Below are 12192 nucleotides of genomic sequence, written 5' to 3' on the forward strand. Positions count from 1 at the left end.
TAGAGACACATGCATATAGAAGAACCTCAAATACTTTATTAATAGAAGAAGTAAAGTTCTGAGAGTGTTACAACCATAATAGGCCCAATCCAGCAACACCTCCCAGCAGAAAGAAATCTCCTCTTCACCTCCTTCAAAGCAATCACCCAATAGTTCTATGCACAAACCAACAGCACTTCCTTACATTCACAAGATTCCAGCCTCCCTAGACCTCATGAGAGAGCTCTATATATAGGAGTTTTGGAGAAAGGATGAGTCAGCTTGAGGCTGGCATGAAGCTGACTAGTGTCCTCTCTCACTTCAGTTATACTTCAGTTCTTGAGTCCACTTGGAGTTTCTTGCTTCCACTTGGAGATCTAGATCCTCTTACTTATCACAAGGCGAATTCCCTGATCCAAGTGTCATTTTGGAAGCTTCCTGGGCATTTGACACCTTGCAGAATGACTGTGCCACTTGGCCAATCTCGCCCAGCGCAGGTAGCCTTCATTGCTTTTGACATTCAGCGCAGGTACAGAGTGGAGCAGTTGACATTCAGCGCAGATGCTCAGTGGAGCAGCTGACATGATCCAGAAATAGCTTGTTTTTGAGTGTTTTCAGGTGGAGAACTGATTTTCAGTGCTGTGGTTTGCTGACCTTGTTCCTCTAGGGGTAGGAACAACATGTTTAGGGACTTTGGATACCTCAGATTATCGACATTTCATGCTTCATGCTGTAAGGCACAAAAATGTCTATAACACAAGTACCTCATCAACACCTGCAACCAAACCAAAAAGCAAAACCCATGCAGCAAAGCAAGCAAAGGTGGTGACACCTGTGTCTACAGGAAAGCAGAAACAAGCTTCTACAGGAAGCCCGAAAACAGTAAAAGGGTCTTCTACAGGAAGCCCGAAAATCATTGAAAAAGGGGCTTCTACAGGAAGCCCGAAAATTACCAAAACAGGGGCTTCTACAGGAAGCCCGAAATTGGCTAAAACAGGGTCTTCTACAGGAAGCCCAAAATTGGTAAAGAAAGGGTCTTCTACCGAAGGCCCGAAAGTGGGTAAAGCAGGGTCTTCTACAGGAAGCCCGAAATCAGAAAGGAAGGGGACCTCTACAGGGAGCCCTGAGAAAGCAAAACGCAAGAAAGACAAGGTTGGCATTCTCGAAAAGGAGGCAGCAGTTGCGCTGGCCGCCCTCAGTACACCTCCAAAGCCAAAGGAGAAGAGAGAGAGGGAGGTCCCTCTACCTTTTGAAGCTAGGAGAAGTAAGAGAATAAAGACGGGCAAGCCGCAACCTCCACCCAACAGCCAAACCATTTCAGGGGGTGTCCCTACTTCACCCAGTGAAAGATCCCCCTCTAAAACTTCGGCCACCCCCGAGAGGGGAAGCCCAAAAATAACTTCCTGGACACGAAGGATAGGCCAACCGGCTTCCGAAGCCCGGCTCAAGGAAACAGGAAAGAGGGAAGAAGCGCCACCCTCGTCACCGCCAGGGGCAGAAGAGGCAGGACCACCAAGAACAGGAAAGGAAGAGCATGTGCCTGGCCCTAGTTCTCGGCCGAGGACAAGGAGCTGGAGCAAGGTTGCTCAAGGATGAGCAAATATTTTAGCTGGGGGGTAATGACGAGCCCCAATTTTTGGTACAATTTGGGCTCATTTGGCCTACTTACCTTGCTCAACCATTCATCTTTTATCACTTATGCATTCATTTCTTAGTATATTTGTGTTATTTGTAGGAAGAAGGGCAGACATTATATCTATGTGGCTAATACATGATGATTTCAGGTTTTTGGCATTAAAGAGAGCAAAAGACCACGCAGAAGGAGACAAGGAGACATCAAAGGTGGCATTGCAAGTTTATAGGGAGGTTGTCTACAGCCTTAAATAACCTCCCTCGTGATTTTCACCTTAACTCCGAGCTCCAACAGCTCTCCCCACTGAGCTTAGAGGCAGCCAACAGATTTTACAGGATCAACAGTTTGACTTTCAGTTGGACAGCCAAGCTCCACGAATGGAGGAAGCCAGCTTGATCTTCATTGTGTATAAATATGAAGGCCGTAGCCTTTGATAGGAGCTTTTTGAACCTTTGAACTATTATTGTACTTTCTGAGCACGAGCTACAGCTCGGTGTTTGTTTTTGTAAGCCAGTTTTGGCATGACATTAGACTTTTGATTATGAATAAAGGCAAGCAGATTTGGATCTAATTCTGAGCTTTTAAGAGAGCTATAGCTCTCAGGTTAGGGACCAACCTGAGAGCAATAGACCTCCTCTTCGTTGTATTGTTACTTGTTTCCTTGCAACACTTTATTTCCTCTGTTTTGATATGCATTTAGAATTTACAGTCTGCTGATTTGATTTCTTGTATGTGATTGAGTAGGATTCATTTACAGTTCAAGTGCTTTCAGTTGCTGAGATTAGAGTAGGAGGATTGTAATTCATTAGAGCTCAAAAAAGGTTGATAGTGCACCAGCTGCCATCTCTGTCTAGAGATTGGGGGTGTGGGTTGTACCAACCACCAAAAACGCAGTCTTATGCTTTCATGCAAGCTGCCACACAGTCATTGCAATCGTAGATCTTTCCATGCATTTTGCTCTAGAGCCATACTTCTTCATTCTAACTCCCTGCACGACTTCTCTTCACGATTTACATTGCTGTTCATTGGTTAAATAGCACAGGTAGCACAGGTTAATGAATTCTCGTTTTTGGTGCAAGACATAAGAAATTTGTTTTATTTACACTGCTCAGTATCATTCCATTTCCTTCTTCTTCTTCTTCTTAACCACGCCTAAAGCCACCTACTCGACCTCTGTTCAACTCGTTTACCTTCCAACTCTTCCACTGCCCACCTAGCTCCATCTTCTTGACCTTTCGTTGCTACCATCCTTCTATCCACCAACCAACTTCGTGCACTCTTTCTCCATCTTATTTCTCTGCTCCTGAGCCATCACAAGCTACATCTCCATCTTACCTATCCTCCCATACCGCTCCATCACTTCACCATCACCCAAAACTCCCACGGTAGAACATCCTGTAGAAGTTGGCAGATTTCCTGTAGAATCCCTGAGTTTCCTGTAGGATCCCTGAGTTTCCTGTTTCCTGGGGTTTGTAGTTTCAAAAGCTGGCATTCGCGTTGATCCCTCGAAGGTCGAAGCTATCATCAAATTGCCTCCTCCTTTGAGTCTTCCCCAACTCCAAAGTTTGGAGGGGAAAGCAAAATTTTTACGACGATTCATTCCTAACTACGCCGAGGTTACAAAGGGTTTTACCCGGTTGTTGAAACAGAATACTCCATTCTATTGGGATGAGATAGCTCCTAAATCTTTTGATGCACTCAAACACGCGTTGACCCATGCATCGTTGTTGCATCCTCCCAACTACAACCAGGGTTACTTCTTGTATCTCGTCGCCTCTCATTCCACCATTGGAATGGTCTTAGTTCAGGAAGATGAATCAGGAACTAAACATGTGATATATTACCTTATTCGAACTTTAAATCCAACTGAGCTAAAATACTCACATGTGGAGAAATTGGCATTGGCAGCCGTTCAAGTTGTCCAACGTTTTTGTCACTACATTCTACTACGCAAAACTACGGTAATTTCGGATTGCAACCCTATGATCTACATTTTGACCAAGCAATTTCTAGGGGGCAAGTACTCTAAATGGATCGTTATCCTGCAGGAGTTCGACTTGGAATTTGAGAAATCTAAGTCTAAGAAATCTTTAGTTTTTGCGGAGTTAACGTGTGACTTCCCGCGTGCTGACACGGAAACTGTGGCGGAGGAGCCCATTGCGGATAAATCCTTGCTTCTAATCAGCACTTTAGATCCGTGGTATGGGGATATCATAGTTTATCTCCAGACCCAATCCTTTCGGCTGGAAATTTCACGGTCAGAACGTCGAAAGATTCGTTTCCAGTCCCAACAATTCAGGATTATTGGAGATACTCTTTATCGCCGTGGGGCGGATTCTATTTTTCGACGTTGCTTAACTCACGAGGAAGCTAAAAGGGTTCTAAATGACTGCCACTCTGGAGCGTGTGGCGGTCATATGTCTGGGTATGCCACAGCCCAAAAGATATTGCGCGCTGGCTACTTCTGGCCGTCTTTGTTTAAAGATTGTATTACGACGGTCCGAAAATGCCACAACTGCCAGATTTTTGATCGTAAGATGCGCGCTCCACCTGCTCCTCTCCACCCTATAATTGCCGTTGGTCCTTTTGCCAAATGGGGTATCGATTTTATTACATGTAACCCTCACTTGGCCGGGGGGCATGCGCATATCATCCTTGCGGTAGATTATTTTACTAACTGGGCCGAGGCGATGCCTACATTTGAGGCAGACGGCAAGACAGCTGCAATTTTTGTGTTCAATCATATAATTGTTAGGTTTGGTGTCCCGCAAGCAATAATCAATGATCATGGGTGCCATTTTCGAAACTTTATGATGACCGAACTTACAGGCCAGCTTGGTTTACGTCACGATAGTTCAACCCCTTATTATCCACGAGCGAATGGTCTGGTTGAATCCATCAACAAAGTTTTAGTTATCATGATCCGACGAATCATTGGGATTCATCGGTCGAATTGGCACAACATGCTATTTTTAGCGCTTTGGGCGTACCGAACTTCAGTAAAAACATCAACAGGGTTCACTTCTTTCCAACTAGTCTATGGTTTGGAAGTTGTGTTACCTATTGAATGCGAAATCACGTCACTGCAAATGGCCATCGAGTTACTTCCAGCCACTTCCGAAGAGGAGAAGTGTTTGTTATACTTGGCTCAATTGGATGAGAATCAACGTGATGCTGCATTGGCGATCGAGACTCACGCAAAACAAATGAAAGCTCAGTATGATCGAAATGTGACCCCTCGAAAATTTTCGGAAGGAGATCTAGTCTTAGTTTACGATCAAGATAATGATAAATTAGGCGTTCGGAAATTCGTTCCTATGTGGCATGGTCCCTATGTTGTCAAGAGAAAGCTAGCCAAAGGGGCTTATGAATTGGTAGACTTTGACGGGGACTCTTTGGGTAAACCCAGAAATGGCCTTTACTTGAAGAGGTATTATGCTTAAAAGAATGGGTATGGAGATTTTTAGTTAGGATAGTTTTTTCTTTCTAGCTGGTGTGTTTTAGTTTAAACAGTGTGCTTAGCTTAGAGAGTGTTTTTTCGTCATTATTCCTGCTTATCTTGGTTTTACTCTTGATATTGCAGATGTCGATGCCTCTCCAAACATACATTGGTTTCGCTGATGGTGCTTGTCGTAATACACGAAACATCTCTTCTGCATCTTGGGTTATCTATTCACCCTCTGACGAGTTAGTATCTATGCATGGGGTAAGCCTCGGTCAAACAACGAACAACATTGCCAAGTATAGTGCAGTGATTGAGTTATTGTCTGAATCTATTTCATTTGGGATTCGGAGTTTGATAGTGAGGTTAGATTATGAACTCGTTGTATTACAACTTAATAGAGTGTATGCCATTAGAAATCCAGTGTTATTGAGATTATTTTTGAGAGTGCGTCTCTTGGAACGTGAATTTGATTACATTGAATATCAGCATATTCCAAGATCTTTAAATACATTAGTAGATGCAATTGCTTCTCGAATGTTAAATAGACATTTGCAATAATCATACATGTAAATTTAAAACCATTCCATAACATGATTTACAAGATAAGCCGGTAATAGTGATATATATATATATATATATATATAAGAGTGTGTCAAAAAATACATCGTCCTCGATCATAGGTTGAAAAATACCTTATGATCGGCAAAAATGATAAGTACAAAAAACAAAAATGTCACATGTGCCCAAAATAGGCGATCATCCTATCACTGGTGATGATCTCTAGAAGAAACCACTGCACGGGCCACCTTGCAAAGGAACCTCCTAAAAGGTCCCGGGACTCCAATCACATAGCGCTGAAGTCGATGAGGAATGTCGTCTATAGTGGACTCAGGAATATCTCCTATTAAGCGCTCGAGATGACCCTCCAACTCGGCCAAAACCTCCGCTGATTCGTCCTGTGGGGCTGGTGGGGGTGCAACTGGTTGCCTCCTCTCGTAAGGCCAGAGAGCGGCTGGTCACTGTGGACCCACATCTGCATTTGAAATTTTTACTATCAGTTTTGAGATGATGAAAAAATTACAAAAAATTAAAATAAAAAATTGTTGAAAAGGATTTTACCTGACTCGTCCCACTGCTCTCCTGGTGGAAGAACCATGTATGGGTCACCACGAAAATCTATTTCAGCGTAAGGGAAGTCCTGAATAGAAAAGACCTGGTTTTCCAGCCATTGGAAATACTCAGGTTTGAATCGAGAAACCTCTGTCCTCTCGTCCGGGTGACGGGCCATGACTGCGACCCATCGCATCAGTTTGGGCTCTCGAGGAAGCCCAGCTCCAACAGTAAGGTGCTGTGGGATCAGCTAGGAACCCTCTCCAGGCCAAAACTCACGACTAAAGCCCCATAACCAAAGGTCTTTAGTCGTCCATTCTTTGCCCTGGTCAGTTGGCCTTTCATATTCGCCAACACGGCATCGCACCAGTTGAAGATGGTGCCTTGAAAGCAATCAACTGCCATACGCATCTAGGATCCGGTGGCAATATGTAATGCGGCAGCTCCGCAAAGTCTGGTGACAGTGAATGCAATCACCATGAGCTAAGGACGAGATATCGTCTTTATGTCTATCCCTTTGTCTCTAGCTGGCTGTTGCAATACTCTAGCCGGAGGCTATCGACACACTGGCCACCTGGCCTAGTCCCGTGTAGAGTCTAGTCTTCGCCTCTCTTAGGCAAACCAGTCAAGAAATATATGTCCGCCAGCTCGATTTCGAGCTGGTGGCCACCAATGAAGAAGCACTGGTCCTGTATGCTCCATCTGTCAACCAACCACTGTAAGAAATCCACCTGAGCCCTCATGCCAGGAATGGCCCAGAATTTGTACAATCCGCACGCCCTCAAAGCATCAAGTGAAGGCTGATGATTCCATGCGGCAACATCCACGTCCTCATGCTCTCGTTCGCACCGATCTAGCATGATGTACTCTCTGCATCAAGTATAAAGACAAATTAAATTGCTAGAAAATATTTTGTGTGGTCCATTTTTGAGAATTTTTGGGTTAAAAACCCTTTCGGCGGGGACCGCACCCTCCAGGTTAGACACAGTGCGTGGGACTGCACTTTGTCTACACGGAAGGTGCGGACCCCGAGCTTTTTCCCAATGGAGAAAAAGTCGGGGTTCGCAGGCCCGCAATGGTAAACCTACAGGCCCCCGAGCGCGGGTTTTGTGCCTAAAAACCCTCCCAAAAATGAAATAAAGGACTAAAACAAAAAATTAAACGGTTAAAAATGAAGAGTGGGATGATGTGGATTACCTGGAGAAGACGGCGTTCGATTCCGACGGTTGGATTTTACGGAATCTTCACAGGAAGTTTTCGGAGCAAAAGCACTATTTTCTCACCCAAACTCAAACGGTAAAAATGAATTGACAAAGGCCCTTTTTATAAGTTTTTTGAGTAAATAAATTGCAAATTTGTTTATGTTTCACTTTGAAAAGGTATTTTGCGACATTTTTATCCATTTCAAACAGGTATGAGTAATGTTTGTGTTTTTGTGCAGAATAAAGGATTATTAAGGCGAAATCTATCATTTTCAACAAAAAAACATGTAGAGTCATCTTTAAGCTCTTTTCTGACTCCTAAAACATGAAAAGATTACCGAGTGTTTCTTTTAAATTCGTTAAAACGGAATTAAAAGACGGTCCACTTACAGCTCTTTTCCGACCGTAAAAACATGAAAAGATTGCCGGATTTTTGTCGTTTCAAATTCGATATTGGTTATAAAACGACGTGTCATTGATCGCTTTTTTACTTTTTCGGGTCAAAGGCACTAATAATGAAAAGTACTCCTTGGCCGTAAAAGATCAAGCGGTTCTCTCAAGTATTATTTTATACTTTTTTGGGCTTGGGAGACACAAATTTACAAAAAAGGTCAACCATGGAGTCTTCTTAAGTTTTTTCAGACTCTCTAAAATTGAAAAACGCCGAGTTTCTCCTATACTGGACTCGTTAAAATTTCACAGTAAAGGACCTGTTCAATTACAAACAGGAACGAACCACTCCTTCTTAGGGTTCGAATTTAAACTAAGTTGGACTCATCCGAAGGATGAGCTTATAATCAAGCAAATGTTATCCTCCTCAAGCTTGTAAAAAATAAATAGGTACTTGCCAGAAATGGTGGGGGAAAAGAGAGAAAAATGAGCATGTTTGTCATACTTTGTAACCGCCCTTGAACACGACACTTTCATTCACCTGGTTTGGGAAATCCTTTGCCTAACAGTTGATCAAACCACATTGAAAGTCTTCAGCCGGTTTCTGGGTATTAACTTTGGGTCAATTTTCACCAAACCATCTATCGTGTCGTTATGTGTTCAAGAGGTCACTGCCAATAAGCCATTCATCTGCAAAATATCTGTCATCCATCTTGACCATCCCTGAGTCAGTCCTTGCAACTAAATTTCTTCAACTTGATCTATGATTTTGTGTTGTGGGCTTGCCTACGACGGATCGCTTTCTATCAAGATCAGCTCATTATATAGAAAGATGATCTAGGAATCGTCAGTACCTTGAAGTCTGCATGCCTCAATGGCAGGTTTCTCCCCTTTGACGACAATTTACATCATTGACTTTCGATCAAAGGATTCCGTGACATGTTCAACATCAACACATTTATTCGCATCTCATGGACTGTACTGGTTACTTTGAGAGCCTTTGACATCACTGGTGGTTTCTCTCACACTTGTTAACAGTTTACATCATTGACTGGTAATCAAGTGGTTTCTACCATGTTCGACATCAACACATTCATTTGCGTGGATAGAATTGTACTGTTTCGGGAAGTAGAAATGAAGACCCTGGATCTAGTTTCCACAATCCAGGCTGCAAGGAATTTTGTATTCATTATATAATGGACTATTCATAAACAGATGGCTGCGTCCATACTGTGTCCACCTGAGTCTATACTTGTGATGTTTTACAAGATCATTCCTATATCAGAGCAGTAGTTAGTTTTCTAGTCAGTTTTTATCTGAGTATGGGAATGCCTACCTCAGCGATGATATGATCTCATATATATATATATCTTGCATTGAATGTTTTTACAGGTTCCAACCGGGCTCTCCACAAGATGATCCTAGAAATGATAAAGTACTTCACTCTTCCTAAATGATAAGAAATCCTCATCTACTATAGACTTCGCACTTTAGGGGGCAATTTGTTACTCAAAAATATCGTCACCATGATTACTTGCAGTCAGTATGGGTCTATCATCACTTGTACTGTCCTCCTAAGCAAGTCTCAGACCTCAGCTCTTCAAATCAAGCTTTGGAAATGAGAGAAAGACATTAAAAATCAATGTAACTCTGGTTCCGCACTTTCTCTCATGGTCACCTGCGGTCCCGCACCTTCTGTGTACAAAAACTACGGACCTGCCCACTCTGTCCCTAACGGTGTAGGTGCGGACCCCCGTGAAAGTCAAAAGGCGCAAGTTTTATCTTTAAAAACTCACTTTGGGTTAATTCTAGAGGTTTCTAGAAGGAATTTTGACGTGGATTGTTCGCTCTGAGGTGGTTCATGCATCCCAAAAGAGAAGGAGCTAATCCCTTGATGAGAGGAGCTATCCCTTTGAAGGAGGGCTTTATTCCTTTGAAGGAGGACCTAGTAACCTCCCTCCATTGCACTATAAATACAGGCATTGGGCTGGTTGCTAGAGAGGTTAGAAGCTGAACATTTTTTAGGGTAAATGCTGGTGAAATCAAGACTTCCTAGTTGAGCTTAAGAGGAGAGATCACACATCTTTTTGGCTTCATTGGGGAGTGAGTGAAACTTGTCAAAGTAGAGGAGACTTCTTGCTGGACCCTAGGAGGAGCTTGTACAGCGTCAAGGAAAAGGTTGTAAAGTTCTTCTTTTGAATTAATACAATCAAACTCATTTTTCTCAACAAGTATCTTATGTTATTTGTTTCATGGACTCCTTGAATTTCATGTTAAATATGTTTTATGCAATTGGCTTTTCAGGTGCTATTTAATTTGTTTGCCTTGTTTGTGTTTGAAGATTCGCGAAAAGGAGCTCATTTGGATCGAAGGAGCGAGGGCATCCATAAGCTTGCTGATGAGCCCCAATTTTTGGTACAATTTGGGCTCATTTGGCCTACTTACCTTGCTCAACCATTCATCTTTTATCACTTATGCATTCATTTCTTAGTATATTTGTGTTATTTGTAGGAAGAAGGGCAGGCATTATATCTATGTGGCTAATACATGATGATTTCTGGTTTTTGGCATTAAAGAGAGCAAAAGACCATGCAGAAGGAGACAAGGAGACAACAAAGGTGGCATTGCAAGTTTATAGGGAGGTTGTCTACAGCCTTAAATAACCTCCCTCGTGATTTTCACCTTAACTCCGAGCTCCAACAGCTCTCCCCACCGAGCTTAGAGGCAGCCAACAGATTCTACAGGATCAGCAGTTTGACTTTCAGTTGGACAGCCAAGCTCCACGAATGGAGGAAGCTAGCTTGATCTTCATTGTGTATAAATATGAAGGCCGTAGCCTTTGATAGGAGCTTTTTGAACCTTTGAACTATTATTGTACTTTCTGAGCACGAGCTACAGCTCGGTGTTTGTTTTTGTAAGCCAGTTTTGGCATGACATTAGACTTTTGATTATGAATAAAGGCAAGCAGATTTGGATCTAATTCTGAGCTTTTAAGGGAGCTATAGCTCTCAGGTTAGGGCCCAACCTGAGAGCAATAGACCTCCTCTTCGTTGTATTGTTACTTGTTTCCTTGCAACACTTTATTTCCTCTGTTTTGATATGCATTTAGAATTTACAGTCTGCTGATTTGATTTATTGTATGTGATTGAGTAGGATTCCTTTATAGTTCAAGTGCTTTCAGTTGTTGAGATTAGAGTAGGAGGATTGTAATTCATTAGAGCTCAAAAAAGGTTGATAGTGCACCAGCTGCCATCTCTGTCTAGAGATTGGGGGTGTGGGCTGTACCAACCACCAAAAACGCAGTCTTATGCTTTCATGCAAGCTGCCACACAGTCGTTGCAATCGTAGATCTTTCCATGCATTTTGCTCTAGAGCCATACTTCTTCATTCTAACTCCATGCATGACTTCTCTTCATGATTTACATTGCTGTTCATTGGTTAAATAGCACAGGTAGCACAGGTTAATGAATTCTCGTTTTTGGTGCAAGACATAAGCAATTTGTTTTATTTACACTGCTCAGTATCATTCCATTTCCTTCTTTTTCTTCTTAACCACGCCTAAAGCCACCTACTCGACCTCTGTTCAGCTCGTTTACCTTCCAACTCTTCCACTGCCCACGTAGCTCCATCTTCTTGACCTTTCGTTGCTGCCATCCTTCTATCCACCAACCAACTTCGTGCACTCTTTCTCCATCTTATTTCTCTGCTCCTGAGCCATCACAAGCTCCATCTCCATCTTACCTATCCTCCCATACCGCTCCATCACTTCACCATCACCCAAAACGCCCACGGTAGAACATCCTGTAGAAGTTAGCAGATTTCCTGTAGAATCCCTGAGTTTCCTGTAGGATCCCCTGCAGACATCCTGTAGAAACCTGTAACCTTGGTTGCCGAGCACCTGAACGTTGTGGACTTCTATGGAATGATGTTTTGGATCCCCTGGGACCTCTCCTAGCCCTCCTGGCCGTTCCCAAGCTTTCTCTCCCTTCGCACCACCTCTGCACAACCAAACCCTAATAAGAAACAAAATCATAATCACTCCATCCACTTAAGCAAAAATACAAAAACAATGTTCTTTTCAATGGAAGTAGTTTGAGTTCATGCATTTCACATCACTAGAAGTAATGGCATCATTTTTAGACATTTTCACTCTCACTATTGCATCATAGAGGTTAAACTAGTCAGATTAGGGTTTACTAGGGTTTCCATGTTTTGGTTGGCTTTCAGTTCATTTTTGAAAAGTAGATTAATTCCTTTGAAATAGCCTTCGTCCATCATTTAGAAAGCTTCTTCTGAGAGCATATAGAAGTTGGCTTGAGCCCTAGCGGACTTGTGCCAGCTGACCAAGTGACAGCTGCGACAAGATCTAGTACTTGTGCATACAGCACCGTCGCTTCCAAGTTTGTACGAACTACCAGGTTGATAAAATTAGA

The sequence above is a fragment of the Pinus tabuliformis genome, chromosome 4_2 (assembly GCF_031772625.1).
Source record: "Pinus tabuliformis cultivar Carrire ecotype Pingquan chromosome 4_2, CPIR1, whole genome shotgun sequence".
Lineage (NCBI taxonomy): Eukaryota > Viridiplantae > Streptophyta > Pinopsida > Pinales > Pinaceae > Pinus > Pinus tabuliformis.